The 20,269-nt window shown below is 40.9% G+C and overlaps 1 protein-coding gene across 5 annotated transcripts in view; it reads left to right on the top strand.

Annotated features, from left to right (window-relative positions):
- RAD54L2 (RAD54 like 2) overlaps positions 1-20,269 on the top strand; it is a 126,992-nt gene that overhangs the window by 12,016 nt on the left and 94,707 nt on the right. For 3 of the 5 annotated variants that reach the window (XM_064274453.1, XM_064274454.1, XM_064274457.1), the window contains one exon: positions 18,701-18,821. The exons of the other annotated variants lie outside the window; for them this stretch is intronic. The gene's annotated coding sequence lies outside the window, so the exon portion shown is untranslated. The remainder of the gene's footprint in view (positions 1-18,700; positions 18,822-20,269) is intronic. 5 annotated transcript variants of the gene reach the window in all.

Raw genomic sequence — 20,269 nt, 5'->3', positions numbered from 1 at the left:
CAGCACCTTTTAAAATCTCTCCCCTACATGTTGTCTTTCTTTGTGACTCCAGTAACTCCGCACCTGACGAACTTGACATTTCTCTTGATCATGCCCACGTTGCTGATTCTTTCCTAATAGCATACTCCCCTATCTGGTTCTTTCTCTGCTTTTCTTACTCTTTATGGAGACTCCTTTTTGTTACACCCTCATGGATTGGCCCATCCTTGGCTACCCTTCCCTCACTACACACACTCCCTGAGCAACTTCTGTATCTAAGGTTTAGCTACCACCTACCTGAATGTGGCAGATACACCCAAATCTGAACCCAAATCCATTTTCCAGCTGTCTCTGACATTTCACAGGTAGTAACACTGATATCTGCCTTATTGTTCAAGCTGGAAACATGGATAAGAGCTTGGACTCTAGAGTTAGAAGTCTGGGTTAGAATTGAATTCTGCCACTGCTAGCTGGATATATTTAGGGCAGGTCGTTTAACCTCTTTAAACCTTTGATTCCTTATCTGTGAGGTGGGGATAATATTACTGTTATTATTATTTCAAAAATTCAGTATGAGGATGTAGGTAAAACACTCAGTGATTTGGTTAATATTTATGGAGCCCTGGTGGCGTAGTTGTTAAGAGTTTGGCTACTAACCAAAAGGTTGGCAGTTCGGATGCATCAACTGCTCTGTGGAAACCCTAGGGGGCAGTTCTTTTCAGTCCTGCAGAGTTGCTATGAGTTGGAATTGACTTCACAGCAGTGGATTTCTCCTGTGTGCCATGTACTGTGATCGGTGCTGGGGAGATAGTGGTGAGCAAGGTGTCTTTGTGGGGCTTCAGTTGCTACTGAAGTCTTACCAGTTTTACCTCCTTAGTGTCTAATGTTTCTTCTTTTCTCCCTTCTCACTGCCACTACTTTAGTTCAGAGTCTCATCATCTATTGCCCAGATTGTTAGAACAGTCTCCTACCTGATCTACTTGCCTCCACAGATCCACCAGAGTGTTCTTTTAATTGAGAATTCTGATGATACCACTTCCCTGCTTGAGATCCTTCAGTGGCTCCCACTGGGGGCACATTGGCTGTGGAGAGCATTGCATGGAGACAGCTACTGAGATCACCTCGGTGTTCAGCAGGGAAGGGCTCTAAGGCACGATAGTTACATCTGCCAGAGGTACAGGCAGGGAAGTGGTGCCAAGTGCCACCTGTTTGCCAATCCTTGTATAGGATAAAGTTTAGACTCCTTAGCAAGGTCTCCAGGGTACTGCAGGATCAGGATCTGGCCTATCCATTTCTCATCTCTGGCAACCCCTCATTTACCTACCCCTCAACCTTCAGCCCCATGGAACTCCATACTTCTGCATAATGCATTCCTCCTCCCTGAATGACTCCATCTTTTTCTGCTTAAGGAAAGCTATTTGTCCTTTAACACTTAGGTCTGTTACCTCCTCTGGGAAGCCTTTGCCAGCCTTTCCAGGCAAAGTTATTTCCTTCTTTGTCCTCTTTTTAGAACTTTCTTTCTGCCCTGATGGTGCAGTGGTTAAGTGTTCGGCTGCTAACCAAAAGGTCGGCAGTTCATATTCATTAGCTGTTCCTTGGAAACCCTGTGGGACAGTTCTACTTTGTCCTATAGGGTCGTTGTGAGTCAGAGTCGACTCGACAGCAGTGGGTTTGGTATTTTATTTTTGGTCTTTCTACCTGCCTCCCTTATTTATTATTTCATTCAATATTAATATAATTCACGTACCATAAAATTCACCTTTTTAAAGTACACAAATTCTGTGGTTTTTATTGTATTCACAAGGTCATACGACCATCACAGCTGTCTAATTCCAGAACATTTTCATCACCCCTAAAAGAAGCCCCATACCCATTAGCAATCACTTTCCATTTTTCCTCACCTGGCAACCACTAACGTACTTTCCATCTCTACCGATTTTCCTCTTCTGGGTGTTTCAGGTAAATGGAATCCTACAGTATCTGGCCTTTTGTCTTGCTTATTTCACTTAGCATAAAGTTTTCAAGGTTCATACATGTGGTAGCATGTATCAGAACTTCATTCTTTTTAATGGGTGAATAGTATTCCATTGTACTACCTTTTGTTTATTCATTCATTAATTGGTGGACATTGAGTTGTTTCCACTTTTTGCATACTGTGGATAATGCTGCTGTTAACATCAGTACAGGTTTTTGTGTGGATATGTTTCCAATTCAGGTACATACCTAAGGGTGGAATTGCTGAGTCATTTGGTAACTCTGTTTAATTTTTTGAGGAACTGCTAGTCTGTTTTCCTGAGGGACCACACTATTTTACATTCTTGGGGTTGCAATACATGAGAGTTCCAATTTCCCACATCCTTAACAACAATTGTCATTTTCCATATTTTTGATTCTACCTACCCTAGTGGGTGTGAAGTGATCCATCATTGTAGTTTTGATTTGCGTTTCTCTAATGACTAATGACTAATGACTAGTGATATTAAGCATCTTTTCATGTGCTTTTGTATATTGCTTTGGAGAAATGCATATTCAGATCATTTGCTCATTTAAAAAATTTGATTGGCTTTTTAAAAAATAGATTTTTTTTAGAGCAGTTTTAAGTTTACAGAAAAATTGTTCAGAAAGTACGCGGTTCCCATATCCCCCCGCCGCTGCTTCTCCTATTATTAACATCTTACATTCCTGTGGTACTTCTGTTACAATTTATGAACTAATATTGATACACCGTTATTAACTAAAGTCCATAGTTACACTAGGGTTCACCCTTTGTGTTGTACAGTCCCATGGGTTTTGACAAATGTATGATGTCGTGTGTCCATCATTACAGCATTGTACAGAATAGTTTCACTGCCCTACAAATGCCCTGTGCTTCATCTACTCATTCTTCCTTCACTCCCCCTGAGCCCCTGGCAACCACTGGTCTTTTTATTCTCTGTAGTTTTTTCCTTTTCTAGAATGTCATACCTTTTTTATTGCTTGAATACATAATATTTATCTGTTCATCAGTTGATGGTAGAAGCTTAGTTATTTATATTATCATACTTATCACATTGCTTATAGTATTTGTAGAACTCACTCATTGACCTAACCAGTAGTCTCAGCCCAAATTCCTCCATCAGAGACTTGTGACCTGGTCTCACCTGTCATTGGTGCCTATTAGACTTGCCTTTCGTCTACTGACTCTGCGGTGGATATTTCAGATTAAATGTTTAAAAAAAACTTTTTATATGTTTAGAGGAAGGCTTGATTTAAAAAAAAAAAAAAATCAAAATTATGTGCCATTAGCAACATCTTAAGGAGCAATTCTACGTTGAGGGCATTGTGGTAAGTTTTCTTTGAAGGTTCACTTCTCTTCCTATTCGTAAGTGGGAGGTAGCAAAGAATGCCTTGTGAAGTATACATTCAGTACATTTCTTATGAGAAATCAAATCTGTGTAACAATCGCGGCATCAACAAAATAGCCTGTTGAAGCAGAGCCTGGTACTCTTTCACATTTAATGTGTCTAAATTTGGCTCCACTGATACTCTTCTTCCCCAGATAACCTCTTTCCAGCTTCTTAGCCTCTCAGAAGGGATCTGGGATCTCAATGAGGGTAGAGCATTTGACTTTTACTGTACCCGTAAGTCTTTCCTTTGGCTTAAATAAAGAGGAATATCTACGGCCCAGATAACAGTTTACATTTAGTAACTTTGGTAACTTACACTTGGCAACTCTGCCTCACTTGATTGCTTCAGAGCTGAACTAATGCATTCTAGAGTCCTACTTGGTTCCCTTCTTGACTATGGGTGGGCCTTTCTGTTTGGGTTATTCTGGCTGTGTCAGTGTCCCCCCCCCCCGCCCCCCCCGCCACGCTTTTGTATCCACTCCATTTTTGTATACTTGGTTTATCCAGTTTTGTCTGGAGGAATGCCTGTTTTCTGGGTTTGGTGCCAATTTTTTACTTAACTTTTGGGTAAAACTATAGTATCCTAGCTGCTCTCTCCAGAGATGAGCTCTCTGAAACCAGTTTTATTTGTTTAGGAACCAGATAGTACATATCGTGGTGGAAGATGTTAGACACGCATTGGGAATAAGAACAGGCTCTCCCTAAATGGAATATTGGTTGCCTGTATGAGAGCCAACCTAGTGATGTGTGCTGGGCGGTGTCAGCTGCAAGGGCTTCCATGCGGACTGGGACCACCATAAGGCTGTACAGTATTTTCATGAGAGACACTATTACAATAAGTTTTACAACTATGTAGGATTTGTGTTGGGCCATGTCATTGTTTATTATGTTGATGGGTATCATGGATTGAATTATTTCTCCCAAAAATGTGTGTATCAACTTGGTTACGCCATGATTCCCAGTGTTCCATGATTGTCCTCCATTTTGTGATTGTAATTTCATGTTAGAGAGGATTAGGGTGGGATTGTACCAGGTCACATCCCTGATCCAACGTAAAGGGAGTTTCCCTGGGGTGTGGCCTGCACCACCTTTTCTCTCTCAAGAGATGAAAGGGAAGCAAGCAGAGAGCGGGGGACCTCATACCACCAAAAAAGCAGTGCAAGGGGCAGAGCATGTCCTTTGGACCTGAGATTACTGCGCTGAGATGCCCCCAGACTAAGAGAAGACTGATGACAAGGAACTTCTTCCAGATCTGACAGAGAGAGCCTTCTCCTGGAGCTGGCGCCCTGAATTTGGACTTCTTGCCTACTGGACTGTGAGAGAGTAAAATTCTCTTTGTTAAAGCCATCCACTTGTGGTATTTCTGTTATAGCAGCACTAGATGACTAAGACACTGGGTCATGTTGGCTCAAGACCCTCACAGCACCTGAGGGAGGTGCCACTTCCCCAGTTGTATAGATGAGGAGAACCTTAGTAACTTGCTCCAGTTAAGTGGTAACATCAAACCAGGTCTCTGACACCAAAGAGCTCCTACCCTGTGATATGCACTGGTGCTGATAGTAAAAGCTGTGATATGTGTGCCATCTAGTCTGTGGCCTGGTGGGTGTCTAGGGAGGAGGTGTTAGCAGCACCCCAGGCCCTGGTCAGGAAAGCCTCATTCCTGTGTTTTTTAGTCTTTCATTGAGGCTTGAGGAATGGTACTCTACTTGCCCTGTTTATTTTATCTCCAAAACAGTTCTTCAGTCTGGCCTTTCCTCCACCTTGTTAACTGGCCTTCTATTTGCTGTACCCTCTTATTCTAGCATCCACATTTCTTCCAGTAATTTTTTTAGACCGTGTCTTGAATATTTAGAACATGCCATGTATCTAGAAAATATAATTCACATTTCTATTCATTCACCGCTTGCTTAATACTTCTTCTACAGATGAGGCAACTGTGGCCTGGAGAGATTAAGTGACTTGCCCAGGGTCACACAGCAAAGTGAGCTGGGATTTCAGTTCGAAACTGTATACACCTGTGCTTTTAACTAACATTCTATAGTGGTTATGATCTTTATAAAAGACAGATTTGCTTATGTCATTGTGCTTTTTCTACCCTTCAGTGGCTTCCTTAGTCGGTTGCACGAGTCCTTACTCCTGGGGACCAAGTACTTTTTCCATAGCAGGGACCCATAATTGAACTTTAGGGGTTGTGTGAATCCCCAAATTATAAAGGGAAAAAGGTTGTGTGTGTGTACACATTTTTCTAGAGAAAGAATCTATGACTTTTTGTCAGATTTTCAGTAAGATCTGTGATTCAAAAAAGGTTAAGAGTCATTGCTTTGAAGGTTAAAATCTGATCTCTTTAAACGTGCATCTAGAACACTCCATGATCTTGGCCCTGTTGCTTCTCTAGGTGCATTTACTACACTTCCTCTACATTTCCTATTTTATGCTCCAGTAACATAAACTTCTTGAATTTCCTTAAACTCATTCTGCTCTTTCATGTCTTAGAATCATTGTTTATGGTATTCTCTATCTTTAAACCCTTCCCTCTTTTTTAGTCACCACCCACCCCCAGTCAATACCTCTGCATCCCCCACCCTCTGCCCCCTACATTACCTAACTCTCTCCAAGTCTTTCTTCAAAACTCACTTTGGGTATCACTCCTCTTAACACTTTTTCTGACCTGACCTGTGTTTTCTCTTTATTTTTGCGTCCTCAATATATAGTAACTGTTTAGTAAGTCTTTCTTGAGCTGTACTGAATTTTTGGAGCTGTGACTTTGAAAAGCCGACATTCCAGAGACCACCAAAATTTCCGCAGAAGTGATGTCTTTTGTCAATTTAAGCAACTTGGAGTAACTTGTTAACCTATTGTTAACAAGAGGGCCTGAGGTGTTTTTGATTTTGGCACTTGATGCATTAGAGCTGTCTTTGTAGAACCATCTTCCTCCTCCTTTTCCTAATGGGACTTCCGCTGCTGTGTGGTATTCTCTGCTGCCTAGTACCCTTGGAAGCTGGATCCTTAAGTGATGGCTTTGGTTTCATATATGGTGCAAGAGCTTTCTGCACTTTCTCTGAAGCGTCATAGAACAATCGTAGAGCACAGAGCCTCTTTATGTCAGAGTACAGAAAATGTGCATTTTAGTAAAAGAACTTCTTGGTTTGTATGTCATGGTTCCCCCCTGCCCCCCCAGTGTGTTTATCAAAAACTATCAGGGTCAGCAGTTAGAACGTAGTAATGCCTAGCGTTTGCTTTATCATTTTGCTGAGAAGGGTTTATTTCTCTCTCTTTTTTTTTAAACTGTTTTCTGTACGTAAGCGTTTTGTAGTACATCTAGTGAGTCTTAACTGAGTGTTAAGTCTGCAGATAATGAAAGTGTTGATTCTCCCTGACATTGGAAGAGTCCCAGGTGTGGGAGGATTAGCCGTTAGGTGGTAAGGTATCAGCTTGTCCCCCACAGATCATGATTCCTTTCCATTCACTGAAGTTCCTGTCACATAGTTCCCTAAACACACTGTAGTTATATCCACATCTTCCTTAAAAATCTGTTACTTCCTATCAAGTTTAGAGGCAGCTCAGAGGGAGGCAGCTTTTGGAAAACAAAATCAAATAATTGATTCAGTTGCTGGTGGGCTTTTCAGGGTTTTTAGCCTGCTGGCTGTATAGCATCTTTATCCTGGTATTAATGGCTTATGTGGGTATAAGCCTTCTGAAGTGTTTGAGGCTGCTACCAGGGCCTGGTAAGACCTCAGGAAACCCACAGGCCAGCAGTGTCTTCTCCAAAGAAGTGAAGCAATTTGTCTCTGCCTTACACAGGAAAACAAGGAATGCCTCACTCTGGCAACGTAGTTAACAGAATGTGTTAAGTTTGGGGTCCTCAATTAGATGTAACTGAAGATATGAGTTACGTCTAATGTTATCCAGGATGCCTAACCAAATATAAACATTTTATCTGTAGAGTGAGAAATACAGGGGCTGGGTGAAAGCTATAGGAGGGGCTCTTGGGATCTGCCCTTGCCTTTGGCCCCCTAAAGAAGGGGTTAATTAATATTATTAAGATTCAGCAAAGCGTAGACATCGGCTTCTTGGCTAAACCAGATATGACCTATTGAAGAAATTAGCTCAAGTGTGATATTATAATAGGGAAAAAAAGAGAAGAGGGGGCAGTCACAGCTTTGTGGGAGCACGTAGTGCATGTTTCTTATATGTTCATAATAGGATGCTGTTATGGGACAGCTTTTTATTTGAGGATTGTGTGTTTGGTGCCTTTCTACAAATCCAAATAACAGAAGCCTTATTTCTTCTCATTTTATTGATGGCACAGTGTAGGGTATCTGAGTCCTGAAGTCAGTGTCTAGAGCTGAGATTAGAACTACAAGGCCCTTCACTCCTGTACACTACTCAGTCTAATCATCAGACCTCAGATGCTTTTGGGAAGCCTAGATGAGTCTCCAGGATCGAGCTTCAGGAACGTGTATAAATATTGAACTTCCCTGGTGTCTCATATTCTTTCCTGGTTGAGATTAGGACCTTTTGTCTATGTAGTTGTTTAATACCAGGGCCTATGATCCCACTCCTCCTGTTTTGAGGGAAGGAGGCTTTGAAGCAGCAGTACTGTCAGTTTCTTGTGCAGGTGACAGGACCGGTCTTCTCCAGGAGTAGCCCCTGGCTGTATGTAGCACAAGCAGAGAAGGAAAGCCTGGTGTCCTTCTGTTGTACCCTTTCAAGGATGTGCTTCCTTCACATTGTGTTTATGTCCATCAAATGTTGATTCCTGTTTTTTAAAAAAAAAAATCCAGTCAGAGCTAGCGTGACGTGGTACAATTTTAAGAAGTAATACAATTCACAAAACATAGCATTCATGTGGGACTCTGCCTCAGCAGATCAGAATGCCACAACCATGTGTCTTGAGTAGTTGACAAAGGTGATAAAGGGTTGCTGGAATAGTGTGAGCCTCCATCTATCCAAGTTTCTGTCAGGGAGCTAGAACCAATTTTTAATGCCAAAGAACGACTTTTGGGGGTCACTGCCTTCTAGTACTTTTATTTACTGTGTTACTGGGGGAATTATTGTTTCTTTTATTTGTTTATTTCACACATATATAAGGAGCCCTGGTGAAACAGCGTTAAATGCTTGGCTGCTAACGGAAACGTTGGTGATTTAAACCTACCAGCTGCTCTGCAGGAGAAAGATGGGGCAGCCTGCTTCCATAAAGATTTACAGCTTTGGAAACCCTCTGGGGCAGTCCTGCTCTGTCCTGTAGGGTCGCTGTGAGTCAGAATCAACTTGACAGCCATAGGTTAATGGGTTGGCATAAATTAACGGGTTGTATGATGAGGCAATTGTTATGAATTGCCTTGTCATATTCATTGACTAATTTTCTGCCAGGCTTATCTTTTTCGTACTGATTTTTTTTTTTACACATATATAAAAAATTTTATTCTGGTGATATATATATGATAAAGCATTTGCCATTTCAGCCATTTTTATCTGTGGAAGTCAGTGACGTTCATTACTTTCCATTACTTTCACCATGTTGTGCAACCATCACCGCTGTTTGCACATTTTTTCACCACCCCTGAGAGAAACTCAGTGCCCCTTAAACAGCACCTCCTTTTTTTTTTTTTCCCTTTACTCACCTCTGGTTACCACCAAGAAACTTTTTCTCTATGTATTTGTCTATTCCAGATAGTTCATACCAGTGGGATCATACAATATTTGTCCTGTTGTGTTGGGTTTATTTCACTTAGGATGTTTTCAGGGTTTATCCATGTAGCATGTATCAGAACTTCATTTCTCTTTATGGCTGAATAACATTCGATTGTATGAATATAAAACAAAACAAAAACCAAACCCATTGCCTGTGAGTATGTATGAATATAGTACATTTTATTTAGCCATTCATCTGTTGATAGACATTTGGGTAGTTCTTTATATATTTTGGATATTAATCCTTTGATTGGTTCTGTGCTTACAGATATCCTCTCCCAGATGGTGGTATCATTTTTTCTTTTGTTTATGGTATTCTCTTGTGCAGACATTTTCATTTCTGATGTTTATGTAAAATTTATCTGTTTTGTATAGTTTACACATTTTGTGTCTTGGGATTTTGATTAGTATAGCATTGAATTCATAGGGGGAAATTGACAGTTTCTGATCTCTTCCCATCCATGAACATGTGACACTTTTCTGATTATTTAGGTTTCTGTTCATGTCTTGGAAACCCTGGTGGCATAGTGGTTAAGTGCTACAGCTGCTAACCCAAAGGTCGACAGTTCAAATCCACCAGGCGCTCCTCGGAAACTCTATGGGGCAGTTCCAGTCTGTCCTATAGGGTCACTATGAGCCAGAATCGACTCGATGGCAATGGTTTAGTTTTGGTTCATGTCTTTCAATAAAATTTTATACTTTTCACGACAAAAGTCTTAAATATATTTTGCTAGATTTATCACTAGATATCATATAGTTATTATAAAAAAACAAAAACCAAACCCACTGCCGTTGAGTCGATTCCAACTCATAGCGACCCTGTAGGACAGAGTAGAACTGCCCCGTAGAGTTTCCAAGGAGCGCCTGGCAGATTCGAACTGCCGACCTCTTGGTTAGCAGCCATAGCACTTAACTACTATGGGACCGGGGTTATAGCTTTTACAAATAGTATCTTTTTAATTATACTTTCTAAGTAGTTACTGACTGCATATAGAAATATAATTGCTTTTTGTGTACTGATCTTGTGTCCAACCACCTTACTGCACTATTTCTAACAGTTTGCATGTAGATTTTCTGTGTTGAAATACTACAATCTTTATAAACCTTGACCATTGATAATTTTCTTTGTTTGTTCCAATCCTTATACCCATTTTTTTTTTTTTGGTCTTACCTGTCGGTTATGATCTCTAACTAGATGTTAATAGAAACAGCAGTGTGCAACCTTATCTTGTTCTGGAATTTAAAGGGTATGATCCCAGTCTTTTCATACTGAGTGTCGTGGCTGTTTTTAGTAGACTCCCTTTATCAGGTGAATGAAATTTCCTTCTAGTTTGTTAAGAGTTTGTTTAATTTTTTAAATTAGATTTTTTTATTGAGAGGAAATTACCATGAAATTAACCATTTTAAAGTGAACAGTTCAGTGGCATTTTAGTACATTCATGTGCCATGCAACCACCATATTGATCTCACCCCAAGGGAAACCCCATAGCCATTAAGCAGTTGCTCATTGATCCTCGCCCTCTCCTTACCCTCAGCCCCAGGCAACCACCATTCTGCTCTCTCTCTCATGGCTTTACCATTCAGGACATTTCACATAAATGAAATCACATGATTTGTGACCTCTTGTTTCTAACTTCTTTCACTCGTCATGATGTTTCAAGCAATATTTTGTTCTGTTGTGTGTAGAGTTGCTATGCACTGGAATCTACTTGATGGTACCTAACAAGGTTTTCAAGGTTCATCCATGTTGTAACATGTATCAGCACTTCATTCCTTTTTATGGCTGAATAATATTACATTGTATGTATATACCACGATTTGTTTATTTGTTTGCTTGTGATGAACATTTGGGCTGTTTCTACTTTTTGACTATTGTGAATAGTGCTGCTATGAACGCGCATGCATGTGCATTTTTTTTGAGTCCCTGCTTTCAATTCTTTTGGGTATATACCTAGGAGTAGAATTGCTGGATCATATGGTGATTCTATGTTTAACATTTCGAGGAACAGTTAAACTTTTTTCCACTGTGGCTGAACCATTTTACATTCCCACCAACAATGTAAAATGTCTGCTGTGAGTCCAAACCGACTCCATGGCACCTAACAGCAACAACCAGCAGTGGATGAGGGTTCCAGTTCTTCCCTTCCTCACCAACACTTGTTATTTTCTGTTTTTTTCAAAATCATGAATAGGTTGTTAATTTTATCAAAGCCTTTCCTGTATCTTTTGAGATAATCATGTAGTTTATATACTTTAATCTGACATTTCTATTATCAGAACTTTTGGGGGGTTTGATCTTGCTAGTTCCTGGTTATGTTTGATTAGTCTTTCAGGTGTTTGTACTTCTGGATTATAAACTCATCTTTCACAAGGTTTTCTGTAAGAGAATCTTTTGTGACCTGGGTTGAGGTGTTTTGCATAGATGTTTTGCATTTGCTTCTAAGCACCAAAGGTGTATCACTTGGCTGGAACCACTTTATTTTTACTTAATTTCTTTATTTCTCAGACTATATGAGCACAATTAAGTGTTCTGGAATTCCTGTTCTTCACAATGTTATCTATAATTTGCTATCATCCACACAATCGAACGGCTTTAAATAGTAAAACACAGGTAAACATCTTTGTGGTATTCTCTGCTTTCGGTCAGGATCTGTCTGAGAACAGCAGTGATATCCTTGGTTCCACGTCCTCTTCTGAATCTGGCTTGAATTTCTAGCAGTTGTCTGTTGATATACTGCTGCAGCCATTTTTGAATGATCTTCAGCAAAATTTACTTGCATGTGATATTAATGATATTGTTCGATAATTTCTATATTCCATTGGATCACCTTTCTTTTGAATGGGTACAAATTTGGATCTCTTCCAGTCAGTTGACCAGATAGCTGTTTTCCAGATTTCTTGGCATAGACGAGTGAGCGCTTCCAGCATTGCATCCTTTGGTGAAACATTTCAATTGGTATTCCATCAATTCCTGGTGCCTTGTTTTTCGCCAACGCCTTCAGTACAACTTGAACTTTTTCCGTCAGTACCATTGGTTCTTGGTCATATGCTGTCTCCTGGAGCTTCTTTTTGGTAAAGGGAGTCTATGTATTCTTTCCATCTTCTTTTGATGCATCCTGTGTTGTTCAATATTTTGCCTAGAGAATCTTTCAGTATTGCAACTTGAGGCTCAAATTTTTTCTTCAGTTCTTTCAGCTTGAGAAACTCTGAGCGTATTTTCCCTTTTTGGTTTTCTAACTCCAGGTCTTTTCACATTTCATTATAATACTTAAAGTATTATTGTCTTCTCTAGCTGCCCTGTGAAACTTCTGTTCAGCTCTTTTACTTGATCATTTCTTCCATTCTCTTTAGCTACTCTGCATTTGAGAGCAAGTTTCACAGTCTCTTCTGACATCCATTTTGGTCTTTCCTTTCTTTCCTGTCATTTTAATGACCTTTTGCTTTCTTCATGTATGATGTCCTTGATATCATTCACAACTCATTTGGTCTTCAGTCAGTAGTGTTCAGTGCATCAAATCTATTTATTTTTATTGTGCTTTAGGTGAAAGTTTACAAATCAAGTCAGTCTCTCATACCAAGAGTTACACACAGCTTGCTATGTACTCCTAGCTGCTCACCTCTTAATGAGACAGCACATTCCTCTTCTCCACCCTGTATTCCCCATGTCCATTCAGCCAGCTCCTGTCCCCCTTTTTCTTTTCATCTCCCCACCAGTCAGAAGTTCCCCACCTAGTCTCAAGTGTCTGCTTGAGCCAAGAAGCTCACTCCTTACCAGTATCATTGTCTGTCTTACAGTCCAGTCTAATCCCTGTCTGTAAAGTTGGCTCCGGGAATGGTTCCAATCTTGGGCTAACAAAGGTTCCAGGGACAATGGTCCTCAGGGTCCCTCCAGTCTCAGTCAGACCATAAAGCCTGATCTTTTTACGAGAATTTGAGATCAGCATTCCACTGTTCTGCTGCATCAGGGATTTTTCTTTTGTTCCCTGTCAGGGCAGTGATCAGTGGTAGCTGGGCACCATCTAGTTCTTCCAGTCTCAGGCTGATGGAGTCTTCAGTTTATGTGGCCTTTTCTGTCTCTTGGGCTCATCTTTACCGTGTGTTTTTGGTGCTCTTCATTCTCCTTTACGCCAGGTAGGTTGAGACCAGTTGATGCATCTTAGATGGCCACTTGCATGTAAGACCCCAGACACCTCTCACCAAAGTGGGATGCAAAATGTTTTCTTAATACATTTTGTTATGCCAGTTGACCTAGATGTCCCCTGAAACCACGGTCCCTAGACCTCCTGTCCCTGCACTCTGGCCTTCGAAGCGTTTGGATGTGTTTAGGAAACTTCTTTCCTTTTGGTTTAGGCCCTTCACCTAGAATTTTTTTTGTCTACTATCTAGTTAGTGAATATCCCTCTCCCTCCCTCCTCGCGTGTGTTACCATCCAAGAGTATTTTCTTTTGTGTTTAAATTTTATCTGGAGTTCTTATAGTAGTGGTCTCATGCAAAATTTGCCCTTTTGCAATTGACTAATTTCACTCAGCTTAATGCCTTCCAGATTCCTCCATGTTATGAAATGTTTCACAGCTTCATCATTGTTCTTAATCTTTGCATAGTATTCCATTATGTGAATATACCATAATTTATTTATCCATTCTTCTGTCCGTGGGCACCTTGGTTGCCTCCATCTTTTTGCTATTGTAAACAGTGCTGCAGTGAACATGGGTGTGCATGTATCTGTTCTTGTAAAGGCTCTTATTCCTCTAGGATGTATTCCAAGGAGAGAGATTCCTGGATCGTATGGTGGTTCTATTTCTAGCTTTTTAAGGAAGCGCCAAATTGATTTCTAAAGTGGTTATACCATTTTATATTCTGACCAGCAGTATATAAGTGTTCCAGTCTCTCCACATCCTCTCCAGTATTTATTATTTTGGGTTTTTTGGATTAATGCCAGTCTTGTTGGAATGAAATGGAATCTCATTGTAGTTTTGAGTTGCATTCCTGTAATGGCTAATGATTGTGAGCATTTCCTCGTGTATCTATTAGCTACCTGAATGTCTTCTATTGTGAAGTGTCTGTTCATATTCTTTGCCCATTTTTTAATTGGGTTACTTGTCTTTCTGTAGTTGAGTTTTTGCAGTATCATATAGATTTTAGAGATCAGATGCTGATCAGAAATGTCATAGCTAAAAACTTTTTCCCAGTCTGTAGGTAGTCTTTACTCTTTTGGTGAAGTCTTTGGATGAGCAAAGGTGTTTGAAGCCTGTCGTTGGGTGCATAAATATTTAATATGATAATATCCTCCTGGTATATTGTCCCTTTAATCATCATATGGTGTCCTTCCTTATCCTTTGTAGTAGATTTAACTTTGAAGTATGTTTTGTAAGAAATTAGTATTGGCACTCCTGCTCTTTTTTGATTGTTGTTTGCTTGATATATTTTTTCCCATCTTTTTAGTTTTAGTTTGTGTCTTTAAATCTAAGGTGTGTCTCTTGGAGGCAACAAATAGACAGATCATGTTTTTTTAATCTATTCTGCAACTCTTGAACTCTTTATTGGTGCATTTAGTCCATTTACATTCATTGTGCTTATGGATAGGTATGAGTTTAGTGCTGTCATTTTGATGTCTTTTTTGTGTGTTGTTGACAGTTTTTTTTTCCACTTAATTTTTTGTGCTGAGTAGTTTTTCTTTGTAAATTGTGTGCTCCTCTTTTTCATTGTCATTGATTTTGTTTTTGCTAAGTCTTTGTTTTTCTTGTATTTTATTTTGATGTGTAGGATTGTTGGTCTACTTTATGGTTTTGTTAGTATTTACCCCTGTTTTTCTAAGTTTAAACCTAACTTTTATCTAACTATATTGCCTTGATTTCCTCTCAATGTGAAAGATCTATGACTACTTTAGTCCCTCTTCAGTGATTTAATGTTGTCATCTTTTACATAATGACATCACTGATTCCCTGCTTTGAACCCTTTTTTGTCTTGATTTATTTTTGTGATTTCCCTATTTGGGTTGATATCTGGTTGATCTGTCCTGTGTTCTAGTGTTGGGTTGATATCTGATATTATTGATTCTCTAACCAGAGAATTCCCTTTAGTATTTCTTATAGTTTTGGTTTGGTTCTTGCAAATTCCCTAAACTTCTGTTTATCTGGAAATATCCTAATTTCATCTTCCTATTTGAGAGACAGTTTTGCTGGATATATGATGCTTGGCTGGCAATATTTTTCCTTCAGTGCTTTATATATGTCATCCCATTGCCATCTTGCCTGCATCGTTTCTCCCGAGTAGCCTGAGCTTATTCTTATTGACTGTCTTTTGTAGGTGACTTTTCGTTTATCCCTGGCTGCTCTTAAAATTTTCTCTTTATCTTTGGTTTTGGCAAGTTTGATTATAATATGTCTTGGTGACTTTCTTTTGGAATCTACCTTGTATGGGATTTGATGAGCATCTTGGATACAAATCTTCTTGTCTTTCATGATGTCAGTGAAGTTTTCTGCCAACAAGTCTTCCACAATTCTCTTTGTATTTTCTGTTATCCTTCCCTGTTCTGGTACTCCAGTCACTTTTAGGTTATTTCTCTTGATGGAGTCCCACATGAATTTTAGGGTTTCTTCATTTTTAAAAATTCTTTTATCTGATTTTTCTTTGAATATATTGTTGCCAAGTGTTTTATCTTCAGTCTCGCTAATTCTGAATTCCATTTCCTCAATTCTACTCTGCTGACTTTCTGCTGAGTTGTCTAATTCTGAAATTTTGTTAATCTTCTGAATTTCTGATTGCTGTCTCTCCATGAATTCTTGCAGCCTATTAAATTTTCATTATGTTCTTGAATAATCTTCTTAATTTCCTCAACTGCTTTATCTGTGTGCTCCTTGACTTGTTCTTTGTTTTGCCTGATCTCCTTCCTGATGTCTTGAAGAGTTCTGTATATTAATCTTTTGTATTCTACATCTGGTAATTCCAGGAATACATCTTCATCCGGAAGATTCCTTGATTGTTTGTTTTGGGAGTTTGTTGAAGCAATCATGATCTGCTTCTTTATGTGATTTTATATCGACTGTTGTCTCCGAGCCATCTGTAAGTTATTGTATTTGTTTATTTTATGTTTGCTCACTGTATCCTGGCTTCTTGTTTTGTTTTATTTTGATATACCCGAATAGGCTACTAGAGTGAGCTAACTTGATCATTGGAGCCTTTGAAGCACTTAATGTCTTGTCACCAGATGGCTAGAGCCGTTACCAGGTATATGAGCCTAGGAGTCCGTTCACTATTCTTGTATAGATTCAGCTCAGGTGTCCAGGTAGTTGGTTACCTAGTGTGTGGTGCAGGCTCTCACTGACGATCTTAGAAGAGCAGTAGTGACCGGTGTATGGACAGATTTCTGGTTGCAGCAGGGGGTCACACTCTGAGGAAGGCAAGTGGCTGATAACCTTCCCCTGAGTGTCTGTGAGGGAGGTGCGCCCCTTTTCTCTAGAGCTCTCTGATGAGTGGGCTCTGCAGCAGTACCATAGGCACCCAATGCTTTTAACTGTAAGGACTGGGAGGCACCACTTATCCTTGGACCCCTATCACGGGTCGCTAGGTGGCGTGAGTGGGGCTACCAGTCCCCAGGCCCCTGCCATGGGTAGGTGAGGGCTCTGTTTAATAGGCAGAGCAGTATCACACATCAAAAATCCACCTCTCCACCACACAGCTGAAACAGTTACAGTCAGACCTCAAGCAGATTTGCCCTTGCAGTATAACAGCCAGATACCATCTGCTGTAATGGGGCCACTTGGATCCATGTGGAGATGAAAGACAAAGTCTGTGGACTGCTTGTGCCTGGACAGGAGCCGCTTCTGCTCTGAGTTTCCAGATTAGGGGAGTTGGCAGAGTATTTTTTCCGTTTGTTAATTTGTTCCTTCTCCAAGGCCAGGAGGATGGCTCAGGGAGTGCAGCAGGACCTATCTCAGGCCCAGGAAAATCAACTCTCACTGAAGCTGCCTCAGACAGAGGGAGGAGAGATCAGATAGATGGGAGAGAGTTCTTTCAAAAGGAGGAACTATTACATCTATGCGGTAAATTAGACAAAATCACGTGTCTTGTGCCAAGAGTGCTGTTTTATCTCAGATTCTGAAGGCATGTGTAGATTCTGTGTGCTGGCTCGGCCCTCCCGCGGTTGCTCCAGGGATTGGGGCAGTGCCACCTTGCGTGCCTTCTGTCGCTGACGCAGTCATATCCTGAACACCACCTCCAGCCCTGCCATGGTCGCACCAGGGGGTCAGGGGTGCATGTGCTACCTCGCTTCCCTTATTTCGCTGAAGCAGCTGTGTCCCCGGACACCACTGCCAGCCCCACCACAGTCATGCTAGGGAATTGGGGCTGAGGTGCTCCCGCCGACTAGGAAACTCCTTGCTGCTTCTGCGTGCGTCTTCATCCCCCCGTAACTCGGTCCGATTTCTTAACTTTGCCTTTGATGTTCAGGGTTCCTAGCTTGTCATATATGTAACCGGTTCACTTGTTTTTCCAGTCTTTGTTGTAAGAAGCATCTGACTACTCTGCCATCTTGGTCCCGCCTCCTCAAATCTATTCCGGAGATGGTCTCTGTCATGGATTGAATTGGTTCCCCCCAGAAATGTGTGCACTAACTTGGTTATGCCGTGATTTCCAGTATTGTATGGTTGTTCTCCATTTTATAATTGTAATTTTATGTTGAAAGGATTAGGGTGGGATTGTAACACCCCCCTCACTCAGGTCACCTGATCCAAGGTAACGGGAGTTTCCCCGGGGTGTAGCCTGCACCACCTTTTATCTCTTGAGAGATGAAAGGGAAGTGAGCAGAAAGTTGGGGACCTCATACCACCAAGAAAGCAACACCAGGAGCAGAGCATGTGCTTTGGGCCCAGGGTCTGTGCGCCTGAGAAGCTCCTCGACCATGGGAGGATTGAGGACAGTGACCTTCTCCAGAGCCGACAGAGAGAGAAAGCCTTCCCCTGGAGCCGACACTGTGAATTTGGCCTGGTAACCTCCTGGACTGTGAGAAAATAAATTTCATTTTGTTAAAGCCATCCACTTGTGGTATTGACCAAGACAGTCTCTAAATTCAGATGGGTTCATACCTTGGCTCTCAGGGACTTGTTTTAATTTTCCTCAGCTTCAGCCTGAATTTGCATATGAACCATTGGTTGGCCCCTGGCTGATGATATTGAGCTTCTCCATCATCCCTTTCCACAGATGTAGTTGATTCGATTCCTGTGTATTCCATCTGGCAGGGTCCATGTGTGTAGTTGCTATTTGTGTTGTTGAAAAAAGATACTTCCAATAAGTAGGTGGTTGGTCTTGCAAAATTCTGTCGTGCTATCTCTAGCGTGATTTCCATTGCTGCGATTGTGAGGATCGTGTTGTCAACTTGGCTGGACTAGTGGTTTGGCAGTTTTAATGTAGTTTGGTAGTTGTGTGATGATGATCACTTCCATGAGATTTGATACAATGTGATCACCTCCATGATGGGATCTGCTGTAAGCAGCCAATCAGTTGAAAGGGAGTTTCCTTGGCAATGCTAGTGGGCTTTTGTTTGCTCTGGATCCTGCAGCTGGCTCCCGTTCGTTTGACCTCGAGTTCTCGGGACTTGAGTTCGTAGCTTACCTGCTGATCTCGGGATTCATTGATCTTCACAGCCTGTGAGCAAGAACACTGCTGTTCGACCTGCCGATCTTGGGTTCGCCTGCCCCTGTGGCTACGTAAATCAGGAGAAGCCTCTATCCTGACCCATGGACTTGGGACCTTCCAGCCTCTACAGTTGCGTGAGCCATTTCCTTGATGTGAATCTCTGTCTCTGTGTGTATATTTATATGCTTTACTGGTTTTGCTCTCTAGAGAACCCAGCCTAAGACAGCCACCAAGGCCATATTTTCCAAATACTGATCCTTCTGCTTTGTTTCCAACTTTCACATTCTAATCACCAGGAATTATCACTGCATCTTGATGGCATGTTTGATCAATTTCAGACTGCATTAGTTAGTAAAAATATTCAATTTCTTCATATTTGGCATTAGTGGTTGGTGCATAAATTTGAATAGTATTCTTATTAAGTGGTCTTTCTTGCAGGCCTGTGGATGTCATCCTATCACTGACTGTGTTGTACTTCAGGATAGATCTTGAAATGTTCTTTTTGACAATAAATGTGATGCTGTTCCTCTTCAAGTTGTCATTCCCAGCATAGTAGACCACATGATTGTCCAATTCAAAATGGCCAGTACCTGTCCATTTCATCTCACTAATGCCTAGGATATCTATCTTCAAGCATTCCATTTCATTTTTGATGACTTCTAATTTTCCTAGATTCATACTTCGTAAATTCCGTATTCCGATTATTAATGGATGTTTGCAGCTGTTTCTTCTCATTTTGACTCGTGCCACATCAGCAAATGAAGGTCCTGAAAGCTTTACTGCGTTTACGTAATTGTGGTCAACTCTGTTTTGTAGAGGCAGCTCTTCCCCAGTTGTATTTTGAGTGCCTTCCGACCTGAGGAACTCATCTTCCGGGACTATATCAGACAATCTTCCGCTGCTGTCCCTGAGATTTTCACTGGCCAGTTGTTTTAGAAGTAGATCTCCAGGTCATTCTTCCTAGTGTTTTTTTAGTCTGGAAGCTCTGCTGAAACCTGTCCACCACGGTTGACACTGCTGGTATTTGAAATACCAGTGGCATAGCGTCCAGCGTTACAACAACATGCAAACTACCACAATATGACAAATTGACAGACGAGTCATGGTCAGATCATGTAAGTAAGTGTAAATTTAAGCTTAAACTGGTTTGAAGGTAGACTCATGGTTACAGACTCCCATAGAATACCTTTTTTCCCTCCTTCAGCCTTGGTTGATGCAAGCTTTCCTGTGGTCTTATGTGTTAATAGGCAGGTTTTTTTGTAGTCTGCTCTTTCATGAGAGTGTATCTCTTCAAGGTCCTGGCTTTATGTAGAAGTGGCAGTCCTACTTTTTTAGCTTCTTTGGGCCCAAGGCATTGTCTCTTGTTTTCTCCCCTCTCCCAAGGTTGGCACCCTCCTCTTCCCCTAGGACTTCTGCAGTATCAGTTCTCAAGAGTATTGGTCTGTGTTTTCTGTTTGCTTTTCATCTTTGGTCCTTTAGGATTTGTTACTTTTTTTGTTAGCCCAGCTGTGCATTTAAACGGGATGTTTATTATAATTTTACTCACATTTCTAGGTTTTGCAGTGGGAGAATTTGCA

This window comes from Loxodonta africana, chromosome 22 (assembly GCF_030014295.1).
Source record: "Loxodonta africana isolate mLoxAfr1 chromosome 22, mLoxAfr1.hap2, whole genome shotgun sequence".
NCBI classification, from domain to species: domain Eukaryota; kingdom Metazoa; phylum Chordata; class Mammalia; order Proboscidea; family Elephantidae; genus Loxodonta; species Loxodonta africana.
Note: the sequence above shows the minus strand (reverse complement) of the source record. Positions and strands in the feature narration are given on the sequence as shown.